The sequence below is a fragment of the Canis lupus genome, chromosome 4, assembly GCF_048164855.1.
Source record: "Canis lupus baileyi chromosome 4, mCanLup2.hap1, whole genome shotgun sequence".
Lineage (NCBI taxonomy): Eukaryota > Metazoa > Chordata > Mammalia > Carnivora > Canidae > Canis > Canis lupus.
Window position 1 is genome coordinate 68,071,825 of NC_132841.1, and position 22,216 is coordinate 68,094,040.

At 35.7% G+C, this 22,216-nt stretch overlaps 1 long non-coding RNA gene across 1 annotated transcript; it reads right to left on the minus strand.

Annotated features, from left to right (window-relative positions):
* Nucleotides 1–7,208: 7,208 nt before the first annotated feature.
* Nucleotides 7,209–16,756, minus strand: LOC140631614 (uncharacterized). The gene is made up of 3 exons (XR_012029140.1): nucleotides 16,655–16,756; nucleotides 10,942–11,072; nucleotides 7,209–7,933 (listed from the first exon to the last, which is right to left on the minus strand). It is a non-coding gene; the product is annotated as an uncharacterized lncRNA (long non-coding RNA).
* Nucleotides 16,757–22,216: the final 5,460 nt, after the last annotated feature.

The window sequence follows — 22,216 nt, forward strand, 5'->3', positions numbered from 1 at the left end:
GTTTTCTAAATACCATTCTCCGATTAAAAAACAAACAAAAACAGGACTCCTTGGAGAACTGGTTTATTCCAGGACCGAGTCAGGGAAAACTGGTCTATTCCAGGACTGAGTCAGGGAAAACAAAAGATTAACCTGAGCATCTTGTAGTGTATGAAATAAGGAAGTGCTAAAATAACAAGCAAAAAAAAAAAAAGAGATCATATCAAAAGGACACAGGAGATACTCTAAAAAAGTTCCCAATGGCCAAATTTAAACAGCTTGAGCAACAAAAAGATAACGATAGTATTGGATTATAACCCAAAGAAAGAAAGAATATCTATGAGTGCATGCTGATATAAAAAAAATAAATAAATGGTTTGGAATTGACAACTTATAGTAGAATTCCAGTTAATAAATGGAAAAGGAATGATGGAAACAGAAAGTCATCATTAACATATCATAGTAGAATTGCTCGGGCAAGTCCATTACATATGCTTAAATCTATCAGCTAAAGTTTAATCAAAACAGGGTATTTGCATAACCTTAAAGTATCTTTGTCAAAATAGTTATTTCAAAAAATATTATGTTTCCACCTTAGTCAAGTGATCAAGGTTAACATCATCAGTAATAATAGTGACATCATGTTTGATGAGATGATACCCTGAGAAGGGTACAATATGTTTTGGTAGCCTTTCCAATACTGCATAATTTTAATCTAATCATAGAAAACATCGATAAGTTGAAGAATATTCTTTAAAATAATAGACCAGTACTTTTCAAATATGCCAAGGTTATGAAGTATAAGAGTAGACTAAGGCACTGCCACAGAGAGGAGGAGACCAAGGAGAAATCATATCTAAATTAGGGGTGGGCAAAGTTCTTCTGTAAAGGGACACATTGTAAATAATTTAGGCTTTGTAAACCACATAGCCTTTGTTACAACTACTCATTGCTGCCAATTTAGTTAAAAGCAGACAGAGATAACATGTAAATAAGTGATCTTGGCTATGTTTCAATAAAGGTTTATGTACAAAAACAGACAGATTTGGCCTGTGGGGGCCATAGATTGCTGACCTCTGATATAAATGCATTGTAGGGTCTTTGTACAGAAAAAGGTCAGTTAGTGGAAAAACCTGATAAAATTTAAATGAGTTCTGGTTTTTTTAGTTAATAGAATTATACCAAGATTAATTTCTTAGTTTTCATAAATAATCTATGGTTATGTAAAACATAAACATTAGAAAACTGGGGGAGCAGTATATAGGAACTCTATACTATTTTGCTACTCTTCTGAAAGTCTAAAACTATCTTTAAAAGACTCCAAAAAAAATCAATTAGTCAAATATATACATTCACACTTAGATACATATACATATAAATGGAGTTGAAGGTGGCTAGGAGAGAGAAGAGGCAGGATTAGTTACTACAGGAAAAGTTAATGTGAACTTAGCCAGAAGTATAATATTTGTTGACCTTGTGAGCTTTGAAAGCTACTTCATATCAAACTCTTATTTAAGGTTTTGTCCAGGTCACTAAATGTTTCCCGGTAAACATTTTTATTTTTTTTCCAGTGATAACAGATGCCAAGCGCCATTAGGAGCTCTCCTGAGATAACTCACATAAAAATTGTACATTCGTAGAGGAAGCTTGCACAACTTCAAAGAACTCCTAGAAGGTACAGTTATGAGATGGCCAAAGCAGTTTCTTATCATCATTGAATGAATCTTCAGACTAATAAACCCATCAGTTTATTTAGAGACTGTAAGCCTTTTGTGTGGTTAGGAACACAAAAAGACGTCTCAAAAACACAAAGGCAGATACCTCTACATATACATATCCACAGCTTTCATTCTACATTCCCTTTAAAGTCACTTAAAACTGCTCAATTCTTTTCCTAAGAAATATAGAAGTTGGGAAGGAAATGGAGAGGGGATTGTGGCATTTGAACTTAGACTAGAATTGAAACACCAACTTCTTCCCTTGGTAAGAATCATGCATACATATCTGCATATGTGTACCTGCACACCTACAAACATGTATTTGTTTGTTTTTATATTGTGAAATTATACTTGGAGGATCTTAGATTACCTACCTTGGAAGCATCTGAACTCATAGACCATCAGCCAATCAACAAACCCCTACTGAGTAACTGTTATGAAATAACTCTCTCTCATACCCCATTTTATTCAATACAAATCCTGCTAACTCTGAAATCTATCGCAAACGTAACCATTTCTCTACTATGGCCTAAGTTCCAAACTAGTACAAACCACCATTATTCCTTGGTATTATTCCTGCTCTACCTCTTGTCCCCCGGGTCCACTTTTCAGTTTACTCTTCATATAGTAGCCGGAGTGGTCTTTTAAAAATGGATTTCAGGTCACATGACTTCTTTGATTAAAACCTTCCTATATATTCCCATTGCATTAAAAGTAAATTTGAAATCCTTTTCAAGAACTACACAATCTTGGGCACCCTGGGTGGCTCAGAGGCTTAGGGCTGCCTTCAGCCCAGGGCGTGATCCTGGAGACTGGGGATCAAGTCCCAATCAGGCTCCCTGCATGGAGCCTGCTTCTCCCTCTGCCTGTGTGTCTGCCTCTCTCTCTCTCTCTCTCATTAATTAATAAATAAAAATCTAAAAAAAAAAACAGACTACACAATCTTATATAATCTCCCTGCTTACCCTTCCAATCTAATATTGCTATTCCCTTTATCCAGAATATCATTCATCCAAATCTTTTTGTGGCTTGTTTGTTCTTACTTAGATCTCAGCTCACATGTCAGAAACCCCTCCTAAACTTCAGAAATAAAGTTGTTCCCACCCCATCTCTATCTCATTACATTTTTTTTTTCTTCAAGGTACTTGCTACTCTCTGCATTTACCCTCTTTGTTGCCTTTCATATGGCTATTTTCTCCAACTAGTTCCTTAAGGACTGTATCTGTCTTGCTTGCTACTATACTTCCAAAGCCCAAGATTGTATTGGCACAAATATGTGGTCGATAAATATTTCTTGATAAAAATAAATGAATGTGTAAATGAATTAAGCAAGGTACTGAACTTAGCAACATAACGCGTTCAAGATTGATTTCTGTTCTTAGAGAGCTTATAATTAGGTAATAGTCATATTAGGGAGGACAGTAGGGTACATCTGTATGGCATACTCTAAGAGATCTTAAAAGACAAGGGTAAGGTTGGGTTAGGATTCATAGGAAGTATGGTTGGATTCCAACCCAGGAGATCAAAGTGGCCGTCATTCAGGTTATGCCTTAATAAGCTAGTAAACTTTTATTTATTTTTATTCTTTCTTTATTTATTTATGATAGTCACACAGAGAGAGAGAGAGAGAGAGGCAGAGACACAGGCAGAGGGAGAAGTAGGCTCCATGCACCGGGAGCCCAACGTGGGATTCGATCCCGGGTCTCCAGGATCGCGCCCTGGGCCAAAGGCAGGCGCCAAACCGTTGCGCCACCCAGGGATCCCGCTAGTAAACTTTTAAATGCAAAAACCTGTGGCTGCAAAACAGGTGAGTAGACTATCCATTCCACTCACCCCTCCAGGCCAAAGGAATAGCAGTAGTGTGGCCCATCAGTGGATGTAGCAGTAGATGCAGACAGTGGGAAATGGGAGCCAATGATGCAGGGTTTATGGGGTCAATTAAGAGGTCATCTGCTCATTAAATCATAATTGGAACTATGGAAGTGGAAGAAATCTGGAGAGCAAAAATGGAAAGTGATATAAATGAAGGTAGAATAATTATATTTAAGAAAAAGGTAAACATAAAGTCACTACCAAAGAGACAGAAAGAGAGGGAGGGAGAGAGAGAGAGAGAGAGAGAGAGAGAGAGAGAGAGAGACAGAGCAAGAATGACCAGAAAGGTAGAAGAGAGAATATAATGGGAAACTCATATTTATCAGCTCTTTGTGGTCCACTTTGAAACTAACAAACAAATGCAATCATTCTCTGGTAGTTTAAGTAGGAGGATTATAGAAACCGAGGAAAAGAGGCTCAAGAATGAAGAATTGGTCAACAGGGTCAAAGAACAAGTTATAGAGAACTGGGAATTGGATTTAGCAATCAGGAGGTTATTGCTGACCTTCTGGGAACAGTTTCAGAGGAGTGTTGGCAGGAGATGCCAAAGTGCAGTGGAGTAAAGAGTGAGTGGCAGGTAGTCAAGTGGAGGGAAGGCAGAGAGTTCAGCTTTGTTTTTCAAGAAATTTGGTGGTAAATGGAGTTACAAAAGGTGTTTTTTTAATTTTTTGTCTTGTTTTGTGTTGGTGGGAGCTTTTGCAAATCATCCTAAGGAAAGGGAGGGCTTGGTGTCTGAGTCAGCTGTATCTCTGAGTGAGTCCTAGTTGGAGAAATCACTTCTGATATGCCAGTACGCTCCATCCTGAGGGAAAGTACATGGTGTCAGACAATTTCACCTGTTAAATTTAGTAAAGTGAGTTAAATTTGGCTCATAAACATATGCCTTTAAATTCATCTTTTTCTATATTCTTTATTTTGTTTTGTGCTTCCCCCTTTCTTTAAAGTTTTCTTATAAAAACCTCCACCTTAATTTGACTGAATTAAGAAGAAGATTAATGTTTTTTCACTTTAGTTAAGATAGACTAGTATATAGTTGGGGAAAGTGTGTGTGTGTGTGTGTGTGTGTGTGTGTGTGTGTGTATTGGAGGAAGCATGGGTGATAGTTAAAGTGGTTGAGAGCAGATAGATAAGTGGAATGGGGAACCTAGTAGGACAAGGAGTAGGAACACCTAGACACTGGCTCTTTATCACTTACATAGTTGTCCCTATTATGTTACAAAACACAAATCAATTGGCTGTCAGACTTTTGGGGAGCTTGAAACTTTATTCAAACTTTAGACATGTTTGAATGCCTGACTTATTCCTTTGGGTATAGGCCTCTTAACTTCTGCATGTGACCATCTCCCTACTCTGCTCACCCTTAACAATGTCTACCATGAGATCATGTACTTTGTGTATTTTCTATTGATGGCCATAACCAAAGTTTATAGCAGTTGTAAAATTCTTATTACATTTTAGTATATCCAATGTGGCCTGGAGCATTTATTAAGACATAATGACTGAATCAAGCAGGACACTAATTCTGTATCTAATGTGAACCCTCTTAATTGACTGTCATTCAGTCAAGAAATACATATTTGGCACCTAGAACTTCTATGTCCTAGGCTATTGTATGTTTGTCATTAAAAAAATAAATAAGAGGGAAGACTGGGTGGCTCAGTGAGTAAGCATCTGCTTTCAGCTCAGGTCATGATCTCAGGGTCCTGGGATTGAGCCCCAAGTCGGGCTCTCTGCTCGATGGGGAGTTTGCTTCTGCCTCTCCCTCTCCCTCTGTACTCTCCACCCCCCTCAAATAAATAAATAAAATCTTTTTTTTAAATAAATAAAATCTTAAATAAATAAACAAATAAAGAAGCAAATATCTTCTATTTATAGTTTAGATTGTTATCAATGGTCTGTACCTAGGGATATATGTGAGATGGTGGCCATGAGATAGGAAGAAATTGTCTCTCAGAGATATAAGAAGAAATCATATGATGCAAGAGAACAGATGTAATAATCTAGCAGCAGATCCATAGAAGGGACAGCATGCATGACATCCACAAACCACGGAGAAGGTATTGACAATTGTTTGGACATTACTGTAAAAGTCAAGAGAACAGGGAGGGAGTCCTGGATATAGTAAGAGCCTTCTACCAGTTGCTCTGACCACCAAGGCTTTGAATGTGATTCTTCTAGTACAGGGACAATTGCATTAGAGGAACATATCAGGTGGCATTGCAAGATTTGAACACTGGCCAGAATGGAAGCAGAAGAATTTCTGAAAGCCATATGTTGAGAGTGTAGTGATGGAAGCAACAAAGAAATGATAAGGTAATTCTAGTAGAGAGGGTATTAGGGTGCCTTCCATCCTTATCCTTTTATTTCTCTTTATTTTTTCTTTCTTTTTTTCTTTTTTTGTATATTTTTTTATTGGAGTTCAATTTGCCAACATATACCATAACACCCAGTGCTTATCCTGTCAAGTGCTCCCCTCAGTGCCCATCACCCAGTCACCCCATTTCTATAACCCACCTCCTCTTCCACTACCCCTTGTTCGTTTCCCAAAGTTAGGAGTCTCTCATGTTCCATCACCCTGTCTGCTTTTTCCTACTCATTTTCTCCCCTTTCCCCTTTATTCCCTTTCACTATTTCTTATATTCCCTGAATGAATGAAACCATATAATGTTTGTCCTTCTCTGATTTTTTTACTTCTCTTTTACGCTAGCTACATGTTGTATGCCAGCTCATCTGTGGACTTCGGATCAGGCCAATGATTTGGCTTGTTATTTGACTCCTTTTTTACTGCACTAATGGCTGATACCTTTGACCGACTCAACTGTAGGTCTCTGGGTCCCTAACCCTTGACTGTATCTGCTCTGGTAGCAAAAGATATTTTTTAAAAAATACTGTCTGAAATGGGTTTCATTGGATTCTGTCTAGTGACAGTACTTTACTACTGACCACACAATCTACCAGCCTAGGAACCAAGATAAGACAGCAAGCATTGCACAAGAAGCAAGTGGGAAAGAGCAGCTAGCCTTTGGCCAAAGCTGGTACTCTTGGTCAGAATACCTGATGGTTTCACCATTTCAAGTAAGCTGGTCTGTAAGGTTACATTTAACCCCACAGTCTGTAACTATGTTAATATCAGGATTGACCTATGTGGTACAGCTTGCTAGCATGCAGTAGGAGATGTCACTCTCTCTTTATTTAAACTAAATTCGAGACGAGAGGTTTTCTCACCCTTCATCACCTGGAGTGTGTGTGTGTGTGTATGTGCTTGTGTGTATAATTTTTCTTTTTTCAACGGTCATGGTACTTAAATCTTCACTCTTTAACCAAAGTAGCCAGGCAGATCTGTGTGATCTATGGGAACTCAACTTTTAGTCTGCTGCCCTTAAACCATTTTTCTCATTTCAAATTTAGACTTTTATCTATTAACAGAATATCAAGCATTGCTATCCACTTCTACCTACCAGTCAACTTGTTTGGTTCCATAAACAATCATCTTTGTATTACAATGGTACTATTTGTAGATCCATTGAGTGTTTTATTACATTTTCCTGCACTGTTTAAAATAAATAAATGGAAGATGGAGGAATTTAACATGCTAATATTAGCAGTAATACAATTAAGACAAAGATGGAGAGAGCATGAAGTAGACCAAATATTGATGTTGCAACCTCAGTAGTTCCTTGGGTGAAATATGAAATTAGCTTCGATATACAGGTCAAGGAGAGACTGTAAAAAGAGTCAGACCACTCAAGGTGGTAAGCGGCAGTTTTAATAAGCAAGGGAACTTACATATGAGGCTTCTCTTGGGTGGCTACAAAATAAGTAGATCTCCACACCTACCTGTCAGAATCTTAAAGTTTATGTAGAAGCCTTAACTGGATTCAGTCATTTTTTCAGTCCAGATGGTCTCAAAATACCTTACTCTCTCAAGGCTATGTCCTTGAAGCAGCTCATAGTGTGGAAATGGTGGGCAGAATGTACATCCCCAGGACAGGAGAGGGAGTGAAGAGTCTGTAATTGCCCGGGGCTAGCTCATGGGTCAACTGACGGTCATGTCCATATGATGACATCCTCCAACATCAAAGGAGTGTCTCTTCAGTCTCATTTGGATGCATATTAGAAGTTACTTTGTTGGTTATATGTTTAATTCCAATAGAAGAGAAAATAATTTTAGAAATCTTTAAAATACCCATAAGGTATTGTTGAAGAGAAGTTCCTGGGTTGGTCAGCCAGATAACTGCCTCTTGATTTCAGCTTAGGTCATGATCTCAGGTCATGGGATTGAGCCCTGTGTCAGGCTTCGTGCTCAACATAGAGTATACTTATCCCTTTTCCTTTGCTCCTCCTCCTGCTCTTTTTCTCTCTCTCTAAAATAAATAAATAAATTAATTAATTAATTAATTAATTAATTAATTAAAAAATTCTTTAAAAAAGGATATCATTGAAGATTATAGATCCAAAAAGTGAAGTGTTATAACAGAGGAAAACAGAAAGAGTTCAAAAAGTTATAGATTGACATTTCATATCAACAAAATATTCTACTGCTCCTCTAAAGAACTTCACAGGATTATACATCATTTAATAGAGATATAACTTTCTTCAGTCTTTTAATCAAGAGAATTAGAAACCCAGACTTAGCCTTTCTTCTGTCAATATTTTTAAAAAATTATTTATATAGAGCAGAAAATCAGTAAAATTAAAAAAAGAAATCAATAGAGAAAATCAATGAAAGCTCATTCTTTGAAGATACCATTAAAATTGTTAAGCCTTTAACCAGGCTAACTAAGAAAAAAAGAGAGAGGGCATAAATTGTTAATACCAGAAATGAAAGAAGGGATATTACTACAGATACCATGGAGATTTAAAGGATGATAAAAGAATACTGTGAACAACTCTTTGCCTACAAGTCTGATGACCTAGATAAAACAAATTCCTTGAAAAATACAACTTGCCAAAATTTACTACAAGAAGATATAGACAATCTTAATAGGCCTATATTTATTAAAGAAATTGAATCAATAATAAATAATCTTCCAAAACTGAAAGCAACAGGTTCCGATGGGTTGGTTGGCATGTTCTACCAAATACGTATGGAAGAAGTTACACCGATTATCTACAATTCCTTTCAGAACATAGAAGTAGAGGGAGTACTTCTTAACTTATTCAACAGGTCCTTATAATCCTAATGCCAAACCAGAAAAAACATTATAAGAAAACTATAGATCAGTATCTCTCATAAACATAGATGCAAAAATTCTCAACAATATATTAGCAAATAAATTCAACATTGTATAAAAAGAAGAATATGCCATGACCAATTGGGTTTTATCCCAGGTATGCAAGGCCAATTCAACATTTGAAAATCAACTAATGGGGATCCCTGGGTGGCGCAGCGGTTTGGCACCTGCCTTTGGCCCAGGGCGTGATCCTGGAGACCCAGGATCGAGTCCCACATCAGGCTCCCTGCATGGAGCCTGCCTCTCCCTCTGCCTATGTCTCTGCCTCTCTCTCTCTCTGACTATCATAAATAAATAAAAATTTTAAAAAAAAAGAAAATCAACTAATGTAATCCATCATATCAACAGGCTAAAGAAGAAAAATCACATGATCATATCAATAGATGCAGAAAAAGCTTTGGACAAAATTTAGGACCCATTCATGATTTTCAAAAAAGTCTCAGCAACAAAGGAATATAGATGAACTCCTTCAACTTGATAAAGAATATCTACAAAAACAAACCTTTCAGCTAACATCAAACTTAATGATTAGAAACTCAAAGCTTTCCCTGTAGGATTGAGTAGAAAGCAAAGATGGAATCTCTCACTTCTCCCTTTCAATATCTGGGAGTTCTAGCTAATGCAATAAGGCATGAAAAAGAAATGGAAGTATATGGATTGGGAAGGAAGAAATAAAATTTTCTTTGTTCACAGATGACATTATGACCTATGTAGAAAATTTGAAAGAATTGATGGGGAAAAAAACCCTTCTAGGACTAATAAGCAATTATAGCAAGGTTGCAGTATATAAAATTAATATATGAAAATCAATCACTTTCTTAATATACTAGCAAAGAACACATAGAATTTGACTTAGGAACACGATATCATTTGCATTAACACCTCTGAAAATAAAAAATTTAGGTGTCACTCTAGGAAAATAAGTAAAAGTTCTCAATGAGGAAAACCACAAAACTCAAATGAATGAAATCAAAGAAGAGCTAAACAAATAGAGGAATATTTGGTGTTTATGGGTAGGGAGACTCAATACTGTCAAGATGTTAATTCTTTCTAACTTGACTTATAGATTTAATGAAATCCCAATCAAAATCATAACATGTTATTTCATGGATATTGACACTAAAGTTTATATGGAGAGGCAAAAGACTCAGAATAGTCAACTTAATATTGAAGGAGAACAAAGTAGGAAGACTGACATATCTGACTTCAAGACTTACTATATAAAGTTATAGAAATCAAGACCGTGTGGTATTAGTGAAATAATAGACAAGTAAATGAATAGAACAGAACAGAGGGCCCAGAAACAGACTCATAAATATTAGTCAACTGATCTTTGACAAGAAAGCAAAACATGCAATGAAGCAAAAATAGTCTTCAACAAATGGTGCTGGCACAACTGGACATCAAATGTGTAAAAAGTGAATCTAGATGTATACCTTACACTCTTCACAAAAAATTAACTCAAAATGAATCACAAACCTAAATGTAAAAGGTAAAACTATAAAACTCCTAGAAGATTACATAAGAGAAAACCTAGGTGATCCTGAGTATGGTGATAGCTTTTTAGATACAAAACCAAAGGCATGATCCATGTAAGAAATAATTGATAAGATGGTGTTAATTAAAATGAAAAACTTTATGCTCTGTGAATGACAATGTCAAGAAAATGAGATGATAGGCCACAGATTGGGAGAAAATATTTTCAAAGGACGCATCTAATAAAAAACTGTTATTCAAAATATCGAAAGAACTCTTAAAACTCAATAATGGGAACACAAAAAATCCACTTAAAAGTGGGCCAAATACCTTAACAGATACCTCACCAAAGAAGATATACAGATGGGAAATAGACATATGAAAATATGCTTCACCTCATATGTCATCAGGGAACATAAGTTAAAACAACAATGAGATACCACTATATACCCATTAGAATGGTCAAAATCTGTAATACTGATGAAGCCAAATGCTGATTAGTATGTAGAGCAAGAGGAAGGTCATTCGTTTCTGGTGGGAATATCAAGTGGTATTGTCACTTCAATAGAGAATTTGGTGGATTCTTAAAAACTAAATATACTCTACCATTAAATTTAGTAATCACATTCCTTAGTATTTGCCCAAAGGATTTGAAAACTTACATCCACACAAAATCCTGGACATAGATATTTATAGCAGCTCTACTCATGATTGCCAAAACATAGAAGCAATATCCTTCAGTAGGTGAATGGATAAACTGTGGTATGTCCAGATGATGAAATATTATTCAGTGCTAAAAAATAAATGAGCTATTAAGCCATGAAAAGACATAGAAGAAACTTTAATGTATATTACTAAGTGAAAGAAATCAATCTGAAAATGCTATATTCTATATAATTCCAAATATATGACACTCTGTAAAAGGCAAAACTATGGAGACAGAAAATTATCAGTGCTTACCAGTGATTGGAAGAGATGAGGGATAGATAGGGGGAACATTGGGGATTTTTAGGGCAGTGAAAATATATGGTATTATCGTTGAATACACAGGTTTGAATGGGTCCACCCATAGTGGATTTTTTACAGTCTAATATTATAAATTTATTTTCCCTTCCTTATAATTTTCTTAATATGTTCTTTTCTCTAGCTTATTTATTGTAAGAATATAGGTTATAGTACATGTAACATATGAAATATGTATTCATCAACTATGCTATTGGTAGGGCTTCTTCTGGTCAACAGTAGTCTATTAATAATTAAGTTTTTGGAGAGTCAGAAGTTATATATGGATTTTTGCCCATCCCCAATCCCTGTGTTGTTCAAGAGTCAACTGTATAACAATGGATATATGTTATTATACATTCATCCAAATTCTTAGGATGTATAACAGTGAAAGAGAACCCTAAGGTAAACCAAAGATGTTAGGTAATGATGATGTATAAATGTAGGTTCAACAATTGTAACAAATGTACTATACCACTCTGGATGAAAATGTTGATAATGGATGCAGAGGTTATGTGGGTGTAAGGGCAGGGGTGTATGGGAATCCTCATACATTTCTCTCAAGTTTGATTAAACTTAAAACTGCCATAAAATAACAACGTCTTAAAAATAAAGTCTACTAAAATAATTTCTAAAACATCACTAAAGTTATTATTATAATCTTCTTTCCATTTCTTGCAAATTACCATCATGGATTCCATTTTTCTTCATTACACTTTTTTTTTTAAATCAAAAGTGCCTTCAGTTAAACTAAGAGAACTATAATTTGAGGTAAGAAACAAATTCATAAAATTAATTTTCATTGCATATTATTAATGCTTAATCCTTATTTTGAATATTCATAGATGTATGACATACAGGTTAAAAGCTGTAGTATTCATCTTATATGTAAAGAATTTTAGAATTATTATTTGTTCTCTGAGAAGAGACCTCACCTCCACCCCTTTAGATAGTCTACTTTTAATCACACTCTCAGGGAAGCTGTATGTGTAAAAGTAGCAAATTGCATCTAAATATTTGTTTTATACCTTCACAAAACGTATAACCTACTGTCCACAATTCCCATTCTTTGAATCACACCTTTGGGTTAAGGCTGTTATTACAATGTAGACAACAGAAGTGAAGCCCATTATATTTCAAAATAAAAACAAAGAAGAGTAATTTTTTTGATGGGCATTTTTCTAAAATGTATTGCTCACATTCCTACATTATTAGAGCATATAGAACATGATGACAAGTGTTATTAGTTATTTTTAATCTTACTAGCATATATTATTCTACCACTTGGTATAATACTCTTAGGTTCTAATAAAATATAAATATAGGGTTTTATGGATTTACCTATAAGTATATTTAATAGCAATGATTTAACTTACACAAATTTCATGTCTGTTTTTCATATATTTTTATTTCTTCTCTTTTTTTCTAATAATATTATACTTTCTACTTTTAGCCAATCTTATAAAATTACATTTAAGAGGCTTTTAATAAGGATCTGAGAGTTACTGCTAGGAATAATAATTATGAGTTTGAACATATAGTTTTGGAATTTTTGTTTGGCAACTGAGATGCTTCTTGGTCTCAGTTATCTTCTGTAAGATGGAAATCACCCAGTGAGTGACAGCTGGAAATGTGAATGTTATAATATGCTTCAGTTTACTACTGAATTTATAAGTATTCCTAAATGATCGGTAAACTTTCCCCATCCTTTTATGACCAAAATATTTCAGGAATGTCAAAAATAACCAAAGAAATATTTTTAAGTTTTTAAAAATATGTGCAAATATGTAGAAGTATCTACATATGCACATATATTTACATATATAAATATATAATCTAAACAGATTATATAAAACGTCTACATTTTTCTGTATTAAGAATTTTTGTTAAAGAAATAAAATGCATGGAAACAACTAAAGTTTTTTATAATCTCACAGATTCCCTTCTTCTTTCTCGGATGCAGCCACTTGCCTGAGAATGATGGGTATCCTTTCTGTTCAAAGTTGTATACATTCACAGTGTACATGTGTTAATAACTCATTTGTGTAATATAGCACTATATGTTTTTAAAATTAAAAAAAACAGTATCATAGTTGGTGTAGCATTTTGCAATGTGGTGTCACTCAAACTTTTTCAAGATTGATCTTTATAATTCATGCAGTTCTACTTCATTAAATTTTAAATGCTGTGCAGTATTCCATTGTATGACTAACACAATTTATATGAATTTTGCACTCTTTTAAACAGGGCTGCTATAAACATTGCCATACTTATCTCATTATGTATATTACATCTTAATAAGCATGTGGGAGAATTTCTCTAGTTTATACAGCAGGCATTGGAATAACTAGGTTACAGAATAGACACATCTTCACATTGACTAGATACAAAACACTCTCAAGGTGGTGCCAACTTTTATTTTCTCCAATAATGCTTTGACATTTCCATTTTCTCAATTCCTTACTAACTGCTGATTTTGCCAGATTTAACCTTTTTTTTTTTTTTTTTTGCCAATCTGTTGGATGTGTTATAGTTTGCTCATGTTATTTTAATTTGTATTTCCATCATTATCAGGGAAGTAGAGCATCTTTTCTGATGTTTATTGGACATTCAGGTCTTGTTTTCTGTACACTGCATATTCATATCTTTTGCTTATTTTCCTATTAGGTTGTTTAAATCTTCTTATATTCATTTGCAGTTATATTTGTATATTTGAATACTCATTATTGGCTAATTATTTGTGTTACAATGATCTTTTCCTAGTTGGGTAATTGTTCTTTAAATTTATTTATGGTCACTTTTTTTTAATGGTCACTTTTATTTCATGCAAAATGTGTATGTTCTTAAGTTTAAATGTAAAGGAATTGAATATATGAATATGAATATATTGAATTGAATATATTAGTCTTCTCCTTCTTGGCCTATACTTTTTTGTTTCTTCATGAAATACTTCCTACTCCAATGTCTTAGAGATATTCTTTTAGCTGGGATTTATTAATGTACATTGTGCTACATACCTATCTCACTTAGTTTTTTCTTTTTTTTTTTAATTTTTTTTCATTTATTTATGATAGTCACACACAGAGAGAGAGAGAGGCAGAGACATAGGCAGAGGGAGAAGCAGGCTCCATGCACCGGGAGCCTGATGTGGGATTCGATCCCGGGTCTCCAGGATCGCGCCCTGGGCCAAAGGCAGGTGCTAAACCGCTGCGCCACCCAGGGATCCCTCACTTAGTTTTTTCATACAAAGAATCTATTTTATATTTCTTTTGGAATCATTGACATCTTTTGAATATTGAGTTTTCATTGGTGTTAAATATTCATTTTTTATAATAGTGTGGTTATATTTCACCTTCCTTTTCAGATATTAATTCCTTGGATAAAATGACCTTTCATTTTTCATCTTACTATTCCTTACTATTATTATTATTATTACTATTGTTAGTGATAGTAACAAGCTATGCTCAGTTGGAATGCAATACTCATCATTTGTTCAGAGTCAGCATCAAGGGCATTTTGTGCAAGAGCAATGACTAATCCAGGAAGCAAATCAACAGAGTTACAGTTACTATAGTAATGATGAGTTACCATGTGCCAGATATTATACTTAATATTTTACTTGAATTAGGTAATTTAATTGTTACAAATATTCCTTGGGATAAATTCTGTTATTATCCTTGTTTTCCAGAGGATGCAGAGAGGTTTAATAACAGTCTGAGCAGTTGCCAGTGTTGACCATAACCCAAAACCTACTTGTTCCAAAGTTTTCACTGTTACTTAGGGACATGATTATTGTGAAACCAACAGGAAAGTATCTACCTAAATTATTTGGCTTGTGTTGTCAGTGTGTCTATAGCCACCCAAGAAATATTAACTTGTGCCATAGCCCAATGTTTTGCACTCCCTTGAGAATAATTTCTGGTATATCAAAGACGACACAATGTTAGTTTGCTGTGGGATTTTTCTTTTTAAATCAAAGTGGCAAGCCCTAATCATCCAATAATTGACAGTAAGAATGAACTGAAGAATGAGATTTTAAAGATGGCTAGTATAACATATAGAGAAATGGAGTCACTATGTTGTACACCTGAAAATAATGTAACATTATATGTCAACTATACTCAAAAAAAGATGGCTCATTCATAAGTGGAGAGCAGATGCATTAGAAGAAAACTGAAATAGACATTTTATCCCTGTGTGAAATACTCTAAAAATATTGAGAGTGGGGAAAAATGATAAACCTGTTTTTGGCTTAAACCATGCAGAAAATAAAGAAACCTAACATCACATGATACGTCACTTCAGAGGAGTAGTTCCATCTCTCCACTTTGAGAATTCCCTAGTAATGCTAGTTTAGCTGCTTTTGTCCCGCTATTGACAGAACGCATTCTGTTGTTCATTAGTGAAGAAACATATTGAGTTCCCAGCATAATATAAAATTTACAAGCTAAATAAGATTTTAAAAATATGCTATGTAGTGTAATTACAGCTTTAAATTTTTCCAGTAATGTGTAATAGTCTGAATCAATACAATAGCATTCTATAAAACATATTATTAAAATTGTTCACTTAACTCTTAGAGGAGAAAAGGTAGGGAAGGCATTTTCCACAGTAAGTATTAAGATATCTTTGTAAATTAGTTTCTTGCCATTTCAACAAATATTTTTTGAGAGCTTGCTTTAACCAAGGATACCAAGTTTAAAGATTTAGTCATCATTATCCTTGAAGAAGTCATCATCTTGATTAGTGGGCTATTATTAGCCATTGCTTAGCTATATCCTGAGAGGGTAGGCAAAAGGACAAGTAAGATTTGGTGGTAGATTGATTGCAAAAATGGCCCATTCTATTCTCTGTAATCATGCCTTTTGCAATATGACTTTGTAGCTCCTCCCATTAAGAAATGGAGTCTGGCCTTGTTACTTGCTAATAAAATGTGACAGAAATAACAGCATACAAAATCCACATTTAAGCCATAAGAAATCTCTCTCAAAATCCTGCCATATCCATGAGAACAAGATTGGAATAGTCTGGATTGCGAACCCCTGTTGATTAGCTAGTTGATGATAGAATGAATTAGGAGCAAACATATTTGAGATCAGTTCATGTTGTTTTAGATCAGTACTGGTCAGCCCACCCACAGCTCATGAGAAATAATAACTGATTATTAAATTAAAGCTTAAAATGTTAGGCATTAGGTTTTGGGGTGCTTTGTTACATAAAAGTAGCAGACTGATACATATAGGAAAAATATTTGTGCATATGGAGTAGACGTTTAGGCAATTGGGAACCTATAAGAATGTTCCTCGGTGGGTATGTGGTGGGAAAACACTGAAATGAAGACAGCTGAGGAATTATCAAGTCAAACTTACCAACCTTACAAGCTTTCCAAAGTCAGGGCTTTTCTACAGGTGTTAGCAGGCTTCCAAATGTCTTCATTTATGCTTATGATAGTCAGTTTTTAGGCTCAAAAATCTGGTGGCAAAAGACCATAGAATGTGAGAACTAATAGAAGCTTCAGAGATTTCATACACTCATTTTGCAAATAAATAAGAATAGGGACCCAGCAGTGATCAATGAGCAGTCCTAAGTCACACAGGTAACTCTTAGTTCTCATTCTTGTCACTCACGTTTAATTACAATGTTATTTTGGATCTTGTCAGTGTTCTATGGATCTATGCCCCCTTTTCACTGTTTCCTCCAAAGTTTATGGCTTCATTGGTATTTGACTTACGTCAGTGACCTATTTCTTGCTCTTCTTTTTGCATAATAGGAGCACCACTGGTATCTTAGGCAGGACGATCTCAGTGTGAGAGACTGTCTTGTGCATTACTAGACATTTCATTTCCTCAATCCCAAGGTAATAAATGGTTTTTCTCACTGATATATTTTGTGTATCTTGCCATACCTAAAAATAAAAATTAAAGAAAAAATACCCCTACATAGTTACAGTTATGCCCCTCTCCCACTGACACTATGGAGGGTGTACTGAGCCACTACAAACACTCTTGAGAAACCTTTTGTCAATCACTTCTCTTAAAGCCTTCCTTGGTGAATCTAGCCCATTTTATTCTTTGAATTTTCTGTCTATAGCAACAATTGATACTTTATTATATTTATTCATAGCTTCTAATTATTAGCATCACATAATCCAACATATTATTTTATACAGTTTGTTTCATTTAATGGCTCTTGTGGATAAGCCCTGTGTTCTGGGCTAGACCTTAAACTCTTTGGGCTTTTCTCGTTCTTATAGCACCTTGCTCAGACTGGGTCTGTGGTTTATATTCCCCGTCTACTTATTGATCAATTAACTATTGGAGACTTTACCAGAGAGCAACATACAGCTACTGAAGTGATAGTTACTTTGAATTTAATTTTGCTGCATTCTGCACTTTGTTTAGCCTTTCTCTGCATTTCCTACCTTGCTACAGCACTGTGAGCTACTGTCCTCCTACAGACTACAAAAATATACCATTGTCCTGTGAATTATGAGTCTTGCTGCCTAGTTATTACTGAATCAGAAAGACCTCTTTAAGCTTGAGCTCCTTTTATCCATGTGACACACTGGATGGCTTTTAAATCCAGAGTATTGTCAGGGCCCTCCTGGGGGAAGCGTCCCTTCAGTTATCACATTCACTAATAATGCCAAACCTTTCCCACCTGTTTGCATTAACCTTTTCATTTATTATTCTTTGGAACCATTTCAAACTTACTATCAAATAATAACCTGCCATCATGTAACTGTGTACATTATGGCTGTCTTCCCTCCTCCACATCTCTTCCCCTTCAAACATTCAACTTTCCTCCCCACTCCAATCCCCAAGCTAGACATTACTGCAAAAGAGTCATGAGGTTCTCCAGCATTTCTCTGTCCCAACAATTCATTTTCAGAAACATAATGCATTTAATCTTTCTAAATTTCTCTGACCTTCTTAGGCTTTCATGTGGGAACACAATGCTCAGTTTGTCAAAGTGGTAGAGCATAAAAAAACCCTTTGCAGTTTAGTACAGGGAAATGGAACCCTGAAAATCAATTTGAGGAATAATCATCTGACAGTTGTTCAAACCCCAGATGGAGCAAATCAGACTTATTACTGCTCCAAAATATACCTTCAATTTTGATAGAGTTTATATACAAGAAAAACAGTCATTTCATACTGACATTACTTCTTACATTTTTGTTCAATTTTAACAACCTACACAAGAGCAACAACCTTTACCCCTAATTTCTGCCCTTCATATCAGAGGCCAGAAACCCTACAAGCCATTGATGATCATCCTATTTACTTAGCAGAGCTTTAGTTGGGCCCCATGATTTTAGCTCACCCTGGAGATGAATTATACAGTTCCTGTTTTCAGCATGAGGCTGTTACTCCCAGTGTTAACTTGAACATCTGTGGATTTTGATATCTGCCTACCCAGAAGGCATGTGGTTCTCTTTTTGAAGTACTCACGTTAAATGTTAATTGGCTCCTTAGGGGAGTATTCTTTATGTAAATAAAAGATAATTTATACTTTGTACTTAACATTTTTCTTCCTGTTGATTTTGGGATAGAGCTGATGAGAAATGTAATGTTCCTTTAGCCACAGGGAAGAGGTGAGGATGGAGGGGTAGAAGGTTTATTTACCTGTTTCCTTAACACACATTTATTCCCAAGGCACTTTTTCAGGACAGTAGAATATCCTTTTTGGGCACAAATGTTGGTAATACATTTCTCAGGGTGAAATATTTAGCAATATCCAAATCCATTTTTATTAGGGCATTGGGGGATGTATCAGAGTAGTCCTATGTCAAAAAGTCTTGGAATTCCATACTCCATTAGGAAAAGGTGGTTATAAATATGATGGAAAGAGGCAGGTGTGTTTGGCACATTTGTATGTGGTTTCTAATGTGTGATCTGAACAAATGGCAAGGAATGGGTAGAAATCCCCATGTCTCCTCGTCTTCTAACAAGTATATCTCTTGTGCTATAGAGTGAATAAGAATGGAAAACTCTATAAAGGAAGACCAGTTGTTATGTTAGCAACTCTGTCAATAAATTGATCCTTAATTGTTCATATTGACTTGTTCAACACAAATGGCAAATGTCTTTATGAATCCAAATCTGAGAGGGATTGAGGTCACAAAGAATTCTTTTCACTTCAAGAATTGGTAGTCCCTGTACTGCTAAGGTCATTGTTTTAAAATTAGGGATTATTGGTCCTCCTCTTCTAGGTGTGTGTACCCTAAAAATTTGCCCAATACTTCACGAAACAAGCCTAAATCTACTTCAAAGGTTAAAGGTTATCCTTGTTTTAGGAAACAAGCCTAAATCTACTTCAAAGGTTATCATAGGCTAACAGTGGTTTTGAGTTTCATGGGAGAATTACAACATAGCTTAAATATGTATGAGCTGGCCTGTGTGATTACCTGACTATAAACCATTTTATGGCAGTTCTATAAGTCCACTGTGGACATGTTTATGTCCTCTTTCTTTCTGGCAGTTAGATTCAAAGCAACTCCCATAAAGTTGAAATGATCCTCCTCAGATGAGAAAGTGGTGATTATTCTACTGAGAGATAGAGATAGAAAGAGAAATAGAGATAGATGGTGGTGGGGGGTGGGGTAGAGAAAGAAAGAGAGGGGTAGAGGGAGAGGGAGAGAGAGAGAGAGAGAGGCCTTGGATTCTACTCTGGAAACTCCTGGTGAGTTTCCTGGTGCAAGCTGTACATGCTTGGAGGTCAGGCCAGCTTCAGCCACAGCTGGTCTATCTTTGTGTCAACTACATATTAGGCTCATGTATAAGCTTTTATTCAAATTAAGAATTCACAAAGTTAAACCCATGACAAAAAGCTTAAAAACTACTTTTTAGTATATTACAATTGGCAAAATTAATTGTTGATGTCACGTCTCTCTTCTACCTTCTTTCTATGTCCTTATTTTCTTGATCTTTATTCCAGTCAATCAACCAAGTCTCTATGGCCTCCTTTTAGAAAGCTTAAATTGTAGGAGTAATAGAAGATGGCACCATTCTATGGCTCAGAACCCTTTTTTACAAGACCCCTCTCTCCATAATCTTCTCCTTTTTTCTCTCCCTTTCTCATTCTACTTCAGAAGTATACATACAGCTATTCTTTCCCAGTTTTATGTGTCCTAATTTGTTCACCTTTTACTGGGGCTTAGTTTCTTCTATTAAACATATGTATGAAACTATTCAGAGAAAAGCAAAGCTTTAGCTTCAGGGAACCTTTGACCCTGACAAATGTGCTTTCTAAAGCTTGCCATACTTTTCTTGGCAGGCTTCTTCCACTCCCTTATAGCACTTCTCTCTGCCCCAGGTGTGCTCTACCTGGCTGCTGCACATCACAGGGCAAGAGTAAATTCTCAGTGAACATGGTACAGGGGTTGACAAACTTTTCCCATAAAGGGCCAAATAGTAAATGTTTTAGGCTTTGCAAACCATCCATGGTTTCTCTTGCAACTACTGAACTCAGCAGGTGGGTCACAAAAGTGGCCAAAAGCAATACACAAATGAGTAGGCATAGCCATGTTCCAATAAAACTATGTTCATGTACATCGGCATCTGAATTTCAAATAATTTTCATGCATCGCAAAATATTCTTCTTCTTTTGGTTTCCCCCAACTGTTTAAAAGTATAAAAAGCAGGGGTGCCTGGTGCCTGAAGTGGTGTAGTTGGTTAAGTGGCCACTCTTGGTTTCCACTCAGGTTATAATCTCGGGGCCTTGAGATCAAGCCCCATGTCAGGCTCTGCACTCAGCATGGAGTGTGCTTATGACTTTCTCTCCCTCTCCTTCTGTCCCTCCCCACTAAGGCTCTCCCCCCACCCCCAAATAAGTAGATCTTTAAAAAACTGTATTAAAAAGCAGTCTTAACTGGTAGGCTGAATAACATAAAAAAAAAAAACAAAAAACAAAACTACCAGGCCGTGAACCAGATATGGCCTGAGAATTATAGTTTCAAGACATCTAATATAAAGGATAAATTCTCAGAGACTAGGAATTTTATGGAAATGGCATGAAGTTTAATCTACTTCTATTTTGGCATGGGTCAATTCACTCAGATGGGGCTCTTTACATATGATACATCTCAAGGTTTCCTTATGGCATCCAATTATCCCAAATCATAAGAGAAGAGAGAAGTATTCAATTTTGAAAAAACTGAAATTACTCAGGAAGCCAGATTTTAGAACATTATGATCCACACATGTCACCTTTTAAATTCTCATGACCCACATGTGGTCTCCTCCTGTGGTGTGTTTTCCCTCTACATTTACCTTCATCTGAAAGGACTTCAGAAAGGGTGGCTACCTAAATGATATTACTCCCCTCCAAGCATGATACCGAAGGAAGGGGAGCAGCAGGATTGGAAAAAAAAAAATCACGAGGGGAAGAAAAGATTTTTACCCCCTCATGGAGGTTTCCATAGAGAAAACCATTAACACCCATGACCTAAAATGGGAATAGAAAGTTCAAAAGTTGTCTCCAGTGACCTCAAGAATCATTTATACAATACCCCACTCTCCTCCTCACCCTTCAGTAAAAACCGTCTTCCGAGAAGAACAAAATTCCCAGGACATGCCCTTGATGGCACTCACCAGCCAACACTGCTTTTCACCTGCAGGCCGTTGAACTCTTCAAAAATACAAAAGGCTTGCCTAGACCAAGGATTAAAAGAAGTTGGCTTCCAATGAGCTTTTCACCAACTTTGTTGCTTTCAGAGCCAAAGTCTACCATCTATAACCAAGCAATGAAACAACTGCATCATTTGAACAGCGGAAAATTGAGTAGGAAAACTGAATTCTGAATCTGAAGGACAAAGCACAGAACCAAAGACCCTTGCTTAGAAGTGAGTTCTTGCTTTTCTATTTATCTTTTTGTTGTTGTCGTCAGACTATTTTTCCAACTAGATATTCATACTACGAAGTTCTACTTACA